General features: G+C 38.5%; 1 non-coding gene across 1 annotated transcript; it reads right to left on the reverse strand.

Annotated features, from left to right (window-relative positions):
- Window positions 1-6,567: 6,567 nt before the first annotated feature.
- On the reverse strand, window positions 6,568-6,669 carry LOC116544149. Its single transcript, XR_004265837.1, has one exon. It is a non-coding gene; the product is annotated as a U6 spliceosomal RNA (small nuclear RNA).
- Between the last annotated feature and the right edge of the window lie 5,872 nt (window positions 6,670-12,541).

A 12,541-nucleotide genomic window follows, 5' to 3' on the forward strand; every position in this document is an offset into this window, starting at 1 on the left:
TAGGAGGGAGGGAAGGAGACACTGAATAGGAAAAAGAGAAGGAATGAGGCAGACAGTGAAAGGAAAGGAGGAAGGAAAAGGAGTGATGGAAGCTGAGGGGGCAGGGAGGGAGGAAGATGATCTCCTAGGTACTTGTGTTCTCAGGTCATGGGCTACTTGTTTTACCTTCATTTTCTCACCTATCCCTCATGGCTACATGGCAGATGAGAATTCTACCATGGAACCATCCATGCTTCCACATGGCTACATGACAATCATTTTTACCCCTCGCTTGTTAGACATCACTCATGTGACTTCAGATGACCAAAGCGACACCAGTTATATCAAACAAGGGAGGGGTAAAAATGATGGAGGAAACCAAGAAAAGCAAATGTCAGAAGCAAAACCTTCATCGCAGCAAATTTTTCTCCCAATATGCCTTTTTTCCCACCATTTAACCTGATTAAAATTTTCTGCCTGTAACATACCCTCTCCTGATCATTGATAACAAATATGTAACCTTATTATTGCATTGTTAGTCATGAACTTTGAATAATGCTTAAGACCCTGGGTGCTTTTGTCTTCATCGGCATTAAAAAAATTTCCTCCATTAAAAAAAATTAAAATTATATTTTAAGGTTATGTTTGTGTAAAGTTGAATACATCAATGGTATTGCTAGTTCTGTCCTTCCTGGGAATGTGACATCATAAGTTAGGGAGGAAGTACCTGGGACAGTCTGGGCTTTGTTCCTCTCTCTCCTCATACACTGCGGAGTGTTCAAACCTTGTTCAGATAAGGCCAACACCAACCTGTAAGCAATCCAGCTGTTTCTGTACCACGCTTCCGATTTTTGTATGTCAGTTTTACATATTGGTCTATAAATTTGTTCTAATCATGAGGCAACCCTGGAGTCTCTCTGAATCTGCTGTGATTCTGAGGGCTGCCCGATTTGCAAATCATTAATTGTTCATTTAAACTCCTTTAAATGTAATTTGGCTGAAGTTTTTCTTTTAACAAGATGATACTATAATTTTTACCCTTCAGTCTGTTAACGTGGTGCGTCACATTTATTTTTATTTTTAATTTTTTTTTGAGACGAAGTCTCACTCTGTCACCCAGGCTGGAGTGTAGTGGCACGATCTTGGCTCACTGCAACCTCCGCCTCCCAGGTTCAGGCAATTCTCCTGCCTCAGCCTCCTGAGTAGCTGGGATTACAGGCATGTGCCACCACGCCCAGCTAATTTTTGTATTTTTATTAATTTGTTTATGTTGAAGCATCCTTGCATCCCACTTGATCATGGTGAATGGCCCTTTAAACGTGCTGTTGAATTTGGTCTGCTAGTACTTCAATGGGAATTTTTGAATCTGTATTCATTAGAGATATTGGCCTTTGATTTTCTCTTTTTTGTAATGCCTTTGACTGGCTTTGGTATCAGGGTAATGTTGGCCTCATAAAATTAGTTGGTAAGTATTCTCTCTTCAATCTTTTGTTAGAGTTTATGAAGGATTGGCATTATTCTTCGTTAAATGGATGATGGAGTTCACTAGTGAGCTCTTCTGGTCCTGGGCGTTTCTTTGTTGGGAGGTTTTTGATTACTGATTTAATATCCTTGTTTGTTATTGGTCTGCTAAGATTTTCTATTTCTTCATAATTTAGTCTTGTTTGCATATATGTTTCTAGGAATTTATTCATTTCTCCTAGGTTATCCAATTTGTTGGCATATAATTATTTATACTAGTCTATTATCCTTTGTATTTCTGTGGCATCTGTTGTAAGCTCTCCTCTTTCACTGCTTATTTTATTTGTTTGAGTCTATAATTAACATTTCCCTGAGTCTGGAAAGACAGAACAAACACGTTATATGAAGCTGATGGATTGCAAGGGACCAATAAAAAATGCCTAGGGGTCAAGAGATAGAGACCATCCTGGCCAACATAATGAAACCCCACCTCTACTAAAAATACAAAAATTAGCTGGGCATGGTGGCGCATGCCTGTAGTCCCAGCTACCCGGGAGGCTGAGGCAGGAGAATCCGGGAGGCGGAGGCTGCAGTGAGCCGAGATGGCGTCACTACACTCCAGCCTGGCGACAGAGCTAGACTCTGAAACAAAAAATAAGCCTAGGATCCACTATGAACCAGTCCCCCAGCATTCATGAAAGCTGCATCAGATGCATAAAATCTGGATTGCATGCGCCTCATTTGCACCGCAGCTGAGGGACTTTGAAAGGCAGCCCATCTCAGGTTATATATCTCAAGGGCCACATGACACCCTAGGCAAAGCTTTGAAGGACATCCTGATTCCAGGGGAGAGAGGAACAAAGCCCAGGCTGTCCCAGGTACTGCCTCCCTAACTTATGATGTTACATTCCCTAGGAGGGACAGGACTGAGGCGCGGGTTGTTTCAGGCAATTTCCCCCTGCCTCAGGGTAACACATTCCTACCGCATTCTCTAGTTATTCTTGAAAATTGCAAGTGAGATAGGGAAAGAACTGGATTGGTCCAAGATCACTCTCAAGAGGTCACTGTCCTGCAAAGTCCTCTCTTTTTCTTAGTCTAAGTTTTGCCAATCTTATTTCCATTTTTCAAAGACAATTCTTAGTGTCACTAATCTTTCCAATTGTTTTCCTCATCTGGGGTTCTTTGTTGACTTTGGGCTTAGTTTGTTCTTTTTCCATTTCTCTTAGGTGTAAAGTTAAGCTATTTTGTGAGATCTTTCTTTCTTTCCTTCTTCTTTTTTTTGAGATGGAGTCTCACTCTGTCATCCAGGCTGGAGTGCAGTGGCAAATCACCACTCACTGCAACCTCAGCCTCCTGGGTTCAAGCGATTCTCCTGCCTCAGCCTCCTGAGTAGCTGGGATTACAGGCATGCACCACCGTGCCCAGATAATTTTTGTATTTTTAGTAGACATGGGTTTTTGCCATGTTGGCCAGGCTGGTCTCAAACTCCTGACCTAAGTGATCCACTCACCTCAGCCTAACATGCTGGGATTACAGGCGTGAGTCACCATGCCCACTCTTTTTTCTTAATGTAGGCATTTATGGGTATAGACTTTCCTCTTAGAACTGCTTTTGCTGTATCCCATAAAAACTTCATTCCATACCCCTTATCAAATATAAAAATCAACTTCAGATGAACTATAGACCTAAAGTAAAAGTAAAACCATAAAATATCTAGAAGAAAATAAATGAGAAAATCTGTTGCCTTGGGTTAGGCCAGGATAGGATCCCAAAATCATGACTTAGAAAAGAAAAAGATGGTAAGCTGGACTTCATCACAATTAATAACTTCTGCTCTTCAAAAAATACTGATAACAGACTGCAAAGATAAGCTACAAACTGGGAGAAAACATCTGCATATTACCTATCAGATATAGGACTTGTATTCAGAATATATGAATAATACTCAAAATTCAATAAGGACTCTTTATTTCAATAGTTTTGTGGGTACAGGTGGGTTTTGGTTACATGGATAAGTCCTTCAGTGGTGATAACTGAGATTTTAGTGCACCTGTCACCTGAGCACTATACACTGTACCCAATATGTAGCCTTTTATTTTTGCTCCCCCCCCCAGCCTTCTCCCCACCAAGTCCCCAAAATCCAGTGCATCATTCTTATGGCTTTGTGTTCTCATAGCATAGCTCCCACTTGTGAGGACACGATATTTGGCTTTCCATTCCCGAGTTACTTCACTTAGACTAATGGCCTCCAAGTCCATCCAAGTTGCTGCAAAAGATATATTTCATTACTTTTATGCCTGGGTAGTATTCCATGGTATGTATATACATATGTATACACATTATCTTTATCCATTTGGTTGATGGCCACTTAGGTTAATTCCATATCTTTGCAATTACCAGTTGTGCTGCTGTAAACATGCATGTGCATGTGTCTTTTTCATATGATGACTTCTTTTCATTGGATAGACACCCAGTAGTGGGATTGCTGGATTAAATGGTGGTTCTACTTTTAGTTCTTTAAAGAGTCTCCATATTGTTTTCCACAGCAGTTGTACTAATGTACATTCCCACCAGCAGTGTAAAAGTGTTCTCTTTTCACTACATCCATGCCAACGTCGATTGCTTTTTGACTTTTTAATTACGGCCATTCTTTCAGGAGTAAGGTGGTATCTCAGTGTGGTTTTCACTTACAATAATTAGTGGTGCTGGGTGTTTTTTCATATGCTTATTGGCCATTCGTACACTTTCTTTTTGGAATTGTCTATTCATGTCCTTCTGCCCCTTTTTGATGGGATTATTTGTTTTTTTCTTGCTGATTTTAGTTTCTTGTAGATTCTGAATACTAGTCCTTTGTTGGGTGCATAGTTTGTGAATATTTTCTCCCACTATGTGATTGTCTGTTTTCTCTGCTGATTACTTATTTTGCTGGGCAGAAGATTTTTAGTTTAATTAAGTCCCATTTATTTAGTTAGTTATATTTTTGTTGCATTTGCTTTGGGGTTTTAGTCAGGAATTTTTTGTATAAGCCAATGACCAGAAAAGTTTTTCTGATGTTATCTTCTAGACTGTTTATGGTTTCAGGTCTTATATTTAAGTCTTTGATCTATCTTGAGTTGATTTTTGTATAAGGTGAGAGATGGAGATCCAGTTTCATTCTTCTACGTGTGGCTCACCAGTTTTCCCAGCAACATTTATTGAATAGGGTGTCCTTTCCCCAATTTATGTTTTTGTATGCTTTGTCGAAGATCAGTTGGCTGTACGTATTTGGGTTTATTTGTAGGTTCTCTATCCTGTTCCATTGGTGTATGTGCCTGTTTTTATGCCAGTACCATGCCATTTTGGTAAATAGAGACTTGTATAGTTTGAAGTCAGGTGACATGATGCCTGCAGATTTGTTCTTTCTGCTTGGCATTGCTTTGGCTACATAGGATCTTTTTTGCTTCCATATGAATTTTAGGGTTTTTTTTCTTCTAGTTTTGTGAAGAATGATGATATTTTTATGAGAATTGCATTGAATCCATAGGTTGCTTTGGGCAGCACAGTCATTTTCACAATACTGATTCTTCCCACCCATGAGCATGGGATGTGTTTGTTTGTGAAATCTATGATTTCTTTCAGCACTGTTCTGTAGTTTTCCTCATAGAGATCTTTCGCCTCCTTGGTTAAGTATATTCCTAACTATTTTATGTTATTTTATTTATTTTGGCAGCTGTTGTAAAGGAGATTGTGTTCTTGATTTGAATCTCAACTTGATTGTTGTTGGTGTATGGCAAACCTACTGATTTTGAATCCTGAGACTGAATTCATTTATCAGATCTAGGAGCTTTGGATGAGTCTTTAGGGTTTTCTAGGTATACAATCATATCATTGGCAAACAGCAAGAGTTTGACTTCCTCTTTTCCAATTTTGATGCCCTTTATTTCTTTCTCTTGTCTGATTGCTCTGGCTAGAACTTCCAGTACTATATTGAATAGAACAGAATAGAAGTGGTAAAAATGGGCATCCTTGTCTTTTTCCAGTTCTCAGAGGGAATGCTTTCAACTTTTCCCCATTTCGTATGATGTTGACTGTGCGTTTGTCATATATGCTTTTAATACTTTGAGAACTCATTTTTTAATGCAAAAGATTTGACAAACACCACAATAAAAAAGACGTAAATATGGCCAGTAAGCAGGTAAAAAGATGCTAAGCATCATTAGTTACTAGGCAAATGCAGATTAACGCTAAAATAAGACCCCATTACATGCTCATTTGTAATAAAGTATCTGACTCCAGTTTTGATTTGGTAGCTAATAGCTTTGAAGCTCACCTCTCCATCTCCTGCCAAACAACTGGGAAAGCTGATAAGAAAACTGGTGTTCCCTTCTTTAATGCCAGTGGGAAGTAAACTGCACAACCCTGACCTATGTTTAAGAATCTTCCCTTCTTCACCCACCTCTTAATCACCACTGAATCCCTAAGCCAGTCTCCTTCCCTCGTTCTCTCAAGCCATTTTCTTTGTTGCTGTTTTTGAGATGGGGGTCTCACTCTGTCACTCAAGCTGGAGTGCAGTGGGACAGTCACAGCTCACTGCAGCCTCAACCTCTCTGGCTCAAGTGATCCTCCTGCCTCAGCTTCTTGAGTAGCTGGGACCACAGGCACATGCCACCAAGCCTGGCTAATTTTTAAAAATTATTATTTGTAGGCCAGGCATGGTGGCTCATGCCTGTAATCCCAATACTTTGGGAGGCTGAGGCAGGAGGATCATTTCAGCTCAAGAGTTCAAAACCAGCCTCGGCAACATAGCAAAACCCTGTCTCTATTTAAAATTCAGAAAAATTAGCCAGGCATGGTGGTGTGTGCCTGTAGTCCCAGCTACTTGGGGGCTGAGGCAGAAGGATTGCTTGAGCCATGGGAATTGAGGCTGCAGTGAGCCCTGATCATGCCACTGCACTCCAGCCTGGGTGACAGAGAGAGACCCTGTCTCAAAAAAATAAAATTATTTGTGGAGACAAGGTCTCATGTTTCTGAGGGTGGTCTTGAACTCCTGGGCTCAAGCAAGGTGCTTGCCTTAACCTCCCAAAGTGCTGGGATTATAGCCCTGAGCCATTGCACCTGGACTCTCAAGCCATTTTCTTTTTCTTTTTTTAAAATATGGAATGCTTCACAAATTTGCCTGTCACTTTGTTCAGGGCCTATACTAATCTTCTCTGTATCACTCCAATTTTAGTACATGTGCTGCTGAAGTGAGTTTTCAAACCATTTTCAAACCAGCTGGGAAGCCTTCCCTGATCCTCTCAGAGACTCCTTATGTAACAGATCCTTTCACATCTTTTGGGGTGTGTGTATGTGTGTGTGCGTGGCATTATCTATGTTGGATTCTTAACCAAATTCTGGGTGAGGGTCCATTCTTCTTATAAAGAGTGACTATAACATCATTAAATGGCTAGAATTTAAAAGCCTGACTATATTAAATGTTGGTGAAGATGAGGAGAAAGTGAAACTATTTATATACATATGATAAGAAAGTGAAGTTTAAAACGACTTTGGAAAACAATTTGACAATTTTTTGAAAAGCCAAATATATATCTACTATGTGATGTATTACTTCTATTCTCAGGCATATGCCCAAGAAAAAGGAAGCATATGTTCATATAAAGACTTGTATACGATCGGTCACAGCAGCTTTATTTATAACAGCCCCAAACTGGAAACAACCCAAATGATTCATAAAATGGAACATTATTCGGCAATAAAAGATTGAACTATGCTATTATTTTACCAATACATTCCAGCCTAAGCAACAGAGCAAGACCCTGTCTCAGACAAATAAACAAACAAAAACCCCAAAAAGATTGAACTATCAAATAAACAAAAATATGAATGAAACCCAAATTAATTATGCTGATTAAAAGAAGTCAGACAGAATACATACTGTATCTTCCCCTTATAATATTTTTTAGAATATACAAATATCTATGGTTATAGAAAGCAGGTAAGTGCTTGCTTAGGGCCTGGGTTGGGAATGAAGCAGAGCAGAAAGGAAAAAGAGGGAGGGATACAAAGATGCATCATGAAGGCTGTGGAGGTGACAAACTATATTTAGTATCTTGATTTTGGTGATGGGTGTATATGTCAGAACTTACACTATTGTACATTTTAGATATGCAGTTTCCAATATGCCAATTATACTCAATTTGAAAAAAGGAAATAATTTCATGGCAAGTTATTGTTGATAGAAAAGAGCTTTATCCATGGTATCCATGGGGATGATAAAAATAAATCAATAAGAAAAAAATAAAAAGGAAAAGAGCTTCAGGGACTGTTCCCTGGGCATTTCAGAGATCTATCATATGGTATTCTCTTCAATTTCCTTTTTTCTCTGAATTCCGGCTACCTCTTTCTTGATTTGCTCTTTCATTTTGATGGAAGATAGCCCTCAGTGACATAGTTAAGGGTACTTTATTATAAAAATATTTATTCCAGCATCAACTTATGACAGTTTGGCTAGGTATAGAATTCCAGGTTAGAATTACTTCTCCATCAGAACTTTGAAGGCATTGACCATTATCTTGCTACTCCATGCTGACGTTAACAAGATCAAACTTATTCTGATTCCTGATATATTCCTCTTCATATGCCCTTTGGTTTCCTTGTATATAATCTTTCCTCCTGTCCCCATCTGACATCTCCTTGGAGACCTACAGAATCTTCTAATTGCACCCATCACAGTTCATGGTAATGTGCTTTAGTGTGAATTTATTTTTACACATTGTGCTGCTTACTCAGTGAATGCTGTCAACTTGACAGTGTATATCCTTCAATTCTGACAAATTGTTTTGTTGATGATTTCCTCTATTATTCAGATTTTGGACCTACTATTCTGCTCCTTTGCTTTTCTTTTTCTCTCTATTATCTTTAATTTTGGGGGAGTAAAGTTTCCTTAACTTTATCCACCAGCACTTATATTGCATTTTAAAATTCCATTACATTTCACTTTTCAAGAATCTTTTTGTTCTGAGTGTTTACTATGTATGATTCTGTTCTCTAATGGATGCATATATTCACTTGTCTCTCCACATATATTAGGAAAAGTTTTCATCTTTGAGGGGCTCTTGCTCCTGTATAGTTTCTATCCTTCGAGTTTGTTTTGGTTTCTTCCATGTTAAGAGGCTCTTCTCAGATATCAAGTACATTATTTCTCTATTGCTGCACAAATTCTCGGAAACTTAGTGGCTTAAAATACCACAGATTCATTATCTTACAGTTCTGGAGGCCAGAAATCCTAAAATCAGTGTTGGAAGAGCTGTACTCCTATGGAGAATGTTTCTCTGATGTGCCTATAATCATTTTTTTAAAGTCTGTTTTGGAGCAACAATGACGATTACATAATACTTGCTGGTCTCCAATTTCCACAGGGGTTATCAATGGTGAGACTACGCTTACATTCAGCTTTCAGTTTTTACAAGACTCAGACATACTTGAAGGAATCTTTTCTACCTTGGCAGCCTCCCCCTCAATTTTTTTGATGGTTCTTTTGTTGATCAGACAGTGGGCTTGCCTGAATCTGCATGACAAATGATGGTAATGTTGATATGATTCTTTGCTTTTCCCATTTTGGCCTTAACCCATTTATGCCAAAGGTTGCAAATTTTGGGGAGGTGAGGGGAAATCAAGCTTTGGCAATTACCTTGAGAAGTAGGATATAAATAACTCCCACAAGTTTAGAGTTCCAATAATGGAACACTAGGCATAAATGGGTTAATTTAGTGGTGGTTTTCACAATACTTATATGTTGGTAGCAAACTTCTTATGAATAAAGCACTCACAGTCTCCTTTTGGCTGGGACTGATACCCCTGACTTCTTGTTGGCTGTCAGCAGAAATTGCTCTCAACTTTTAGAAGCCACCCTCAGGTCCTAGCCATATGGCCCTCTTAAACATGGAAGTTTACTTCTTCAAAGCCAGCAGGAATTTCTCTCTCCAGTCTCCTAAGAAGGAGTCATATTATATAACATAATCACAGGAATAATTATACCACCACCTTTGCAATTTAATGCAACCCAATCAAGGGAATGAGTATTTCATCAAATTCAGATTGCAATCACACTCATGGGGAGGAGATTTTCCAGGATGTGTGCTCCAGAGGATAGAAGTCTCAAGAGGTCATTACAGAATTATGCCTAAAACATCATGCATTGGTTTGAATCTTTCTTTTAGAAAAAGAAGTTTAAAGATTTAGAATGGAAGTTGAGCTCCTAAATTTTTCTTGCTGCCATTTTCTCAATATCTTTAAAAATCAGTAGCTAAGAACATGAGAGGATAGGGAAAGAAAGTAATGTTTATTGATTACCAAATATATACCAGGCATTTTGCTAGGTCCTTTACATTACAGTTTATTCAGTATCAGAAAAGAACTACATTTGAACCAAGGAAGTACTATAAGAAATATGTAACCAAATGGTAAGTACAGGTAAGAAAATTAGACATCATAGACTGAACAAAGAAAATGTGGCACATATACACCATGGAATACTACATAGCCATAAAAAATGATGAGTTTGTGTCCTTTGTAGGGACTTGGATGAATCTGGAAACCATCATCCTCAGCAAAATGACACAAGAACAGAAAATCAAACACTGCATATTCTCACTCATAGGCGGGTATTGAACAATGAGAACATGTGGACACAGGGAGTGGAGCATCACACACTGGGGTCAGTTGCAGGGGGCTAGGGGAGGGACATCCGGGGGTGAGGAGGGTGGGCAGGGATAAACATGGAGAGAAATGCCAGATACAGATGATGGGGGAATGGAGGCAGCAAACCACCTTGCCATATATGTACCTATACAACAACCCTGCATGATCTACACATGTACCCCAGAACCTAAAGTATAATTAAAAAAAAAAAAAAGAAAGAAAATTAGACCGTAACAATCATTAGGTTGAAAAGCTAATCTAGTATTTTGAAAATTTCCTAAAAGGATGATTGGGTATGATTTTGATGGGCCTGGAAAACGAATTCTCTACATTTCCCAGTGAAATTTAAACACTTTTTCTTTTTAAAGCAAACCAGATTTTAGTTGCACAGAATTAAAAACAGACTGTATTATGTAACTAAATTTAATGTCCTAAAATATTTTCTCCTAAATCATGCTGCACATATTTTATTAATCTATGAATAAAATCTATTCCAGGATGGTACTGTACATATTTAATCATAGTCAAATCTTTCTTCATCTAGAAGATCAAATATAGCTAATGTGGCTTAGAAAATCGGAACTACAAAAAGCTTTAGAATTAAGAAATATTTTAAACCACATTTAGATTCAAATATTGTTTGATGCAACTTTTATCCGGAAGCATGAAGAAGCTGGAAATACTGTCACTGTTCAGAGAAATCAAAATAAAAACATCAAATAATTTCAGTTCTTCATATAATTTTATAAAATATTTAAAGACTTGAATTAAGGTCTCTGATAATACAATTGTGCCAGAATGTATTTAGTAAATTAAAAATATGAGTTGAAAATTAACTCAAAATAATGACAGCAATTTTTGTTAATTCTGTTACTAAACAAATGTAGGCCACTGAAGGCAGCTGAAAAACTACAAAAATAAAATAGTCATAGAAATAACTGACTCATGCGAACACCTGAATTATTTCACCTATGTAGAAAATACACCAAAATTTGTTTTTTCATGAATAAGATATCCTAAAAATAACATATGCCTAAAGTTCAAAAGAGATTTTTTTCTAAACTCATAAATCATAAAATTTTTAAGAAGCATTTTGGCCTAAAATGCTCTATTCTCGATCTCAACCCAGGTAAGTATTTTGGAAAACTGAAAGAAAAATTGTATTTCATAGTTGTTTGAGGTATCTCAATGTGGATGGGAAAAAAGATATTTTTCTCATGCCTATTTGGGCATTTTGTGCACATGGCACAAATTTAAACTTTGAATTCACATGTATGAAATCCGCTATGAGGGAATCATATCCAGATATAAAAGCTGGCAATTTCTGATTTCTGAAGCACAGCACAGAGCATTTGCAGTGCTCAGCTTACTTTAGTGGTGAACTAGGCATTCGTGTCAGCCAGATTTTGTACTGTTATCCAAAGCCTAATTGAACAGGCACCTGCAGGTGACACATTTGAAGGCTACTCACAAGGAAGCAAACTAAATAAATAGTGCACATTTCTATGAGATTAAATATATATAAGGATCAGGAGCTGGAGTCAAAAAGAATGATGTCCAGTAATGGCAGACTAGGTAATATCCATCAGCTCTCACTTAATGAAAACCACCAGAAAATCTTGGCAAAACAGGCCGGACGAGATGTCTCATGCCTGTAATCCCAGCACTTTGGGAGGCTAAGGCAGGTGGATCACCTAAGGTCAGGAGTTCGAGACCAACCTGGCCAACATGGTGAAACCCCTGTCTCCACTAAAAATACAAAAAATTAGCTGGGTGTGGTGGTATGCGCTGACAGAGTGAAACTCCGTCTCAAAAAAGGAAGGGAAATGAAGGGAAAGGGAAATGGGAAAAGGGAAAGGGAAAAGGGAAAAAGGAAAGGGGAAAGGGGAAAGGGAAAGGGAAAAGGAAATGGAAAAGGGAAAGGGAAAGGGAAAGGGAAAAGGAAAGGGAAAAGGGAAAAGGGAAAGGGACAGGGAAAAGGGAAAGGGAAAAGGGAAAGGGAAAAGGGAAAGGGAAAGGGGAAAGGGAAAAGGGAAAGGGAAAGGGACAGGGAAAAGGGAAAGGGAAAAGGGAAAGGGAAAAGGAAATGGAAAGGGAAAGGGAAAAGGGAAAGGGAAAAAGGGAAAGGGAAAAGGGAAAGGGAAAAGGAAATGGAAAAGGGAAAGGGAAAGGGAAAAGGAAAAGGAAAGGGAAAGGGAAAAGGGAAAGGGAAAAGGGAAAGGGAAAGGGAAAGGGACAGGGAAAAGGGAAAGGGAAAAGGGAAAGGGAAAAGGAAAAGGAAAGGGAAAGGGACAGGGAAAAGGGAAAGGGAAAAGGGAAAGGGAAAAGGAAATGGAAAAGGGAAAGGGAAAGGAAAAACGAAAGGGAAAGGGAAAAAGAGAGAAAGCAGCCTGGAAAAACAAAAAACAGCTGCTTGAAAACA

Source organism: Sapajus apella, unplaced genomic scaffold (assembly GCF_009761245.1).
Source record: "Sapajus apella isolate SASKATOON/1434 unplaced genomic scaffold, GSC_monkey_1.0 scaffold207, whole genome shotgun sequence".
In the NCBI taxonomy this organism is placed as follows: Eukaryota; Metazoa; Chordata; class Mammalia; order Primates; family Cebidae; genus Sapajus; species Sapajus apella.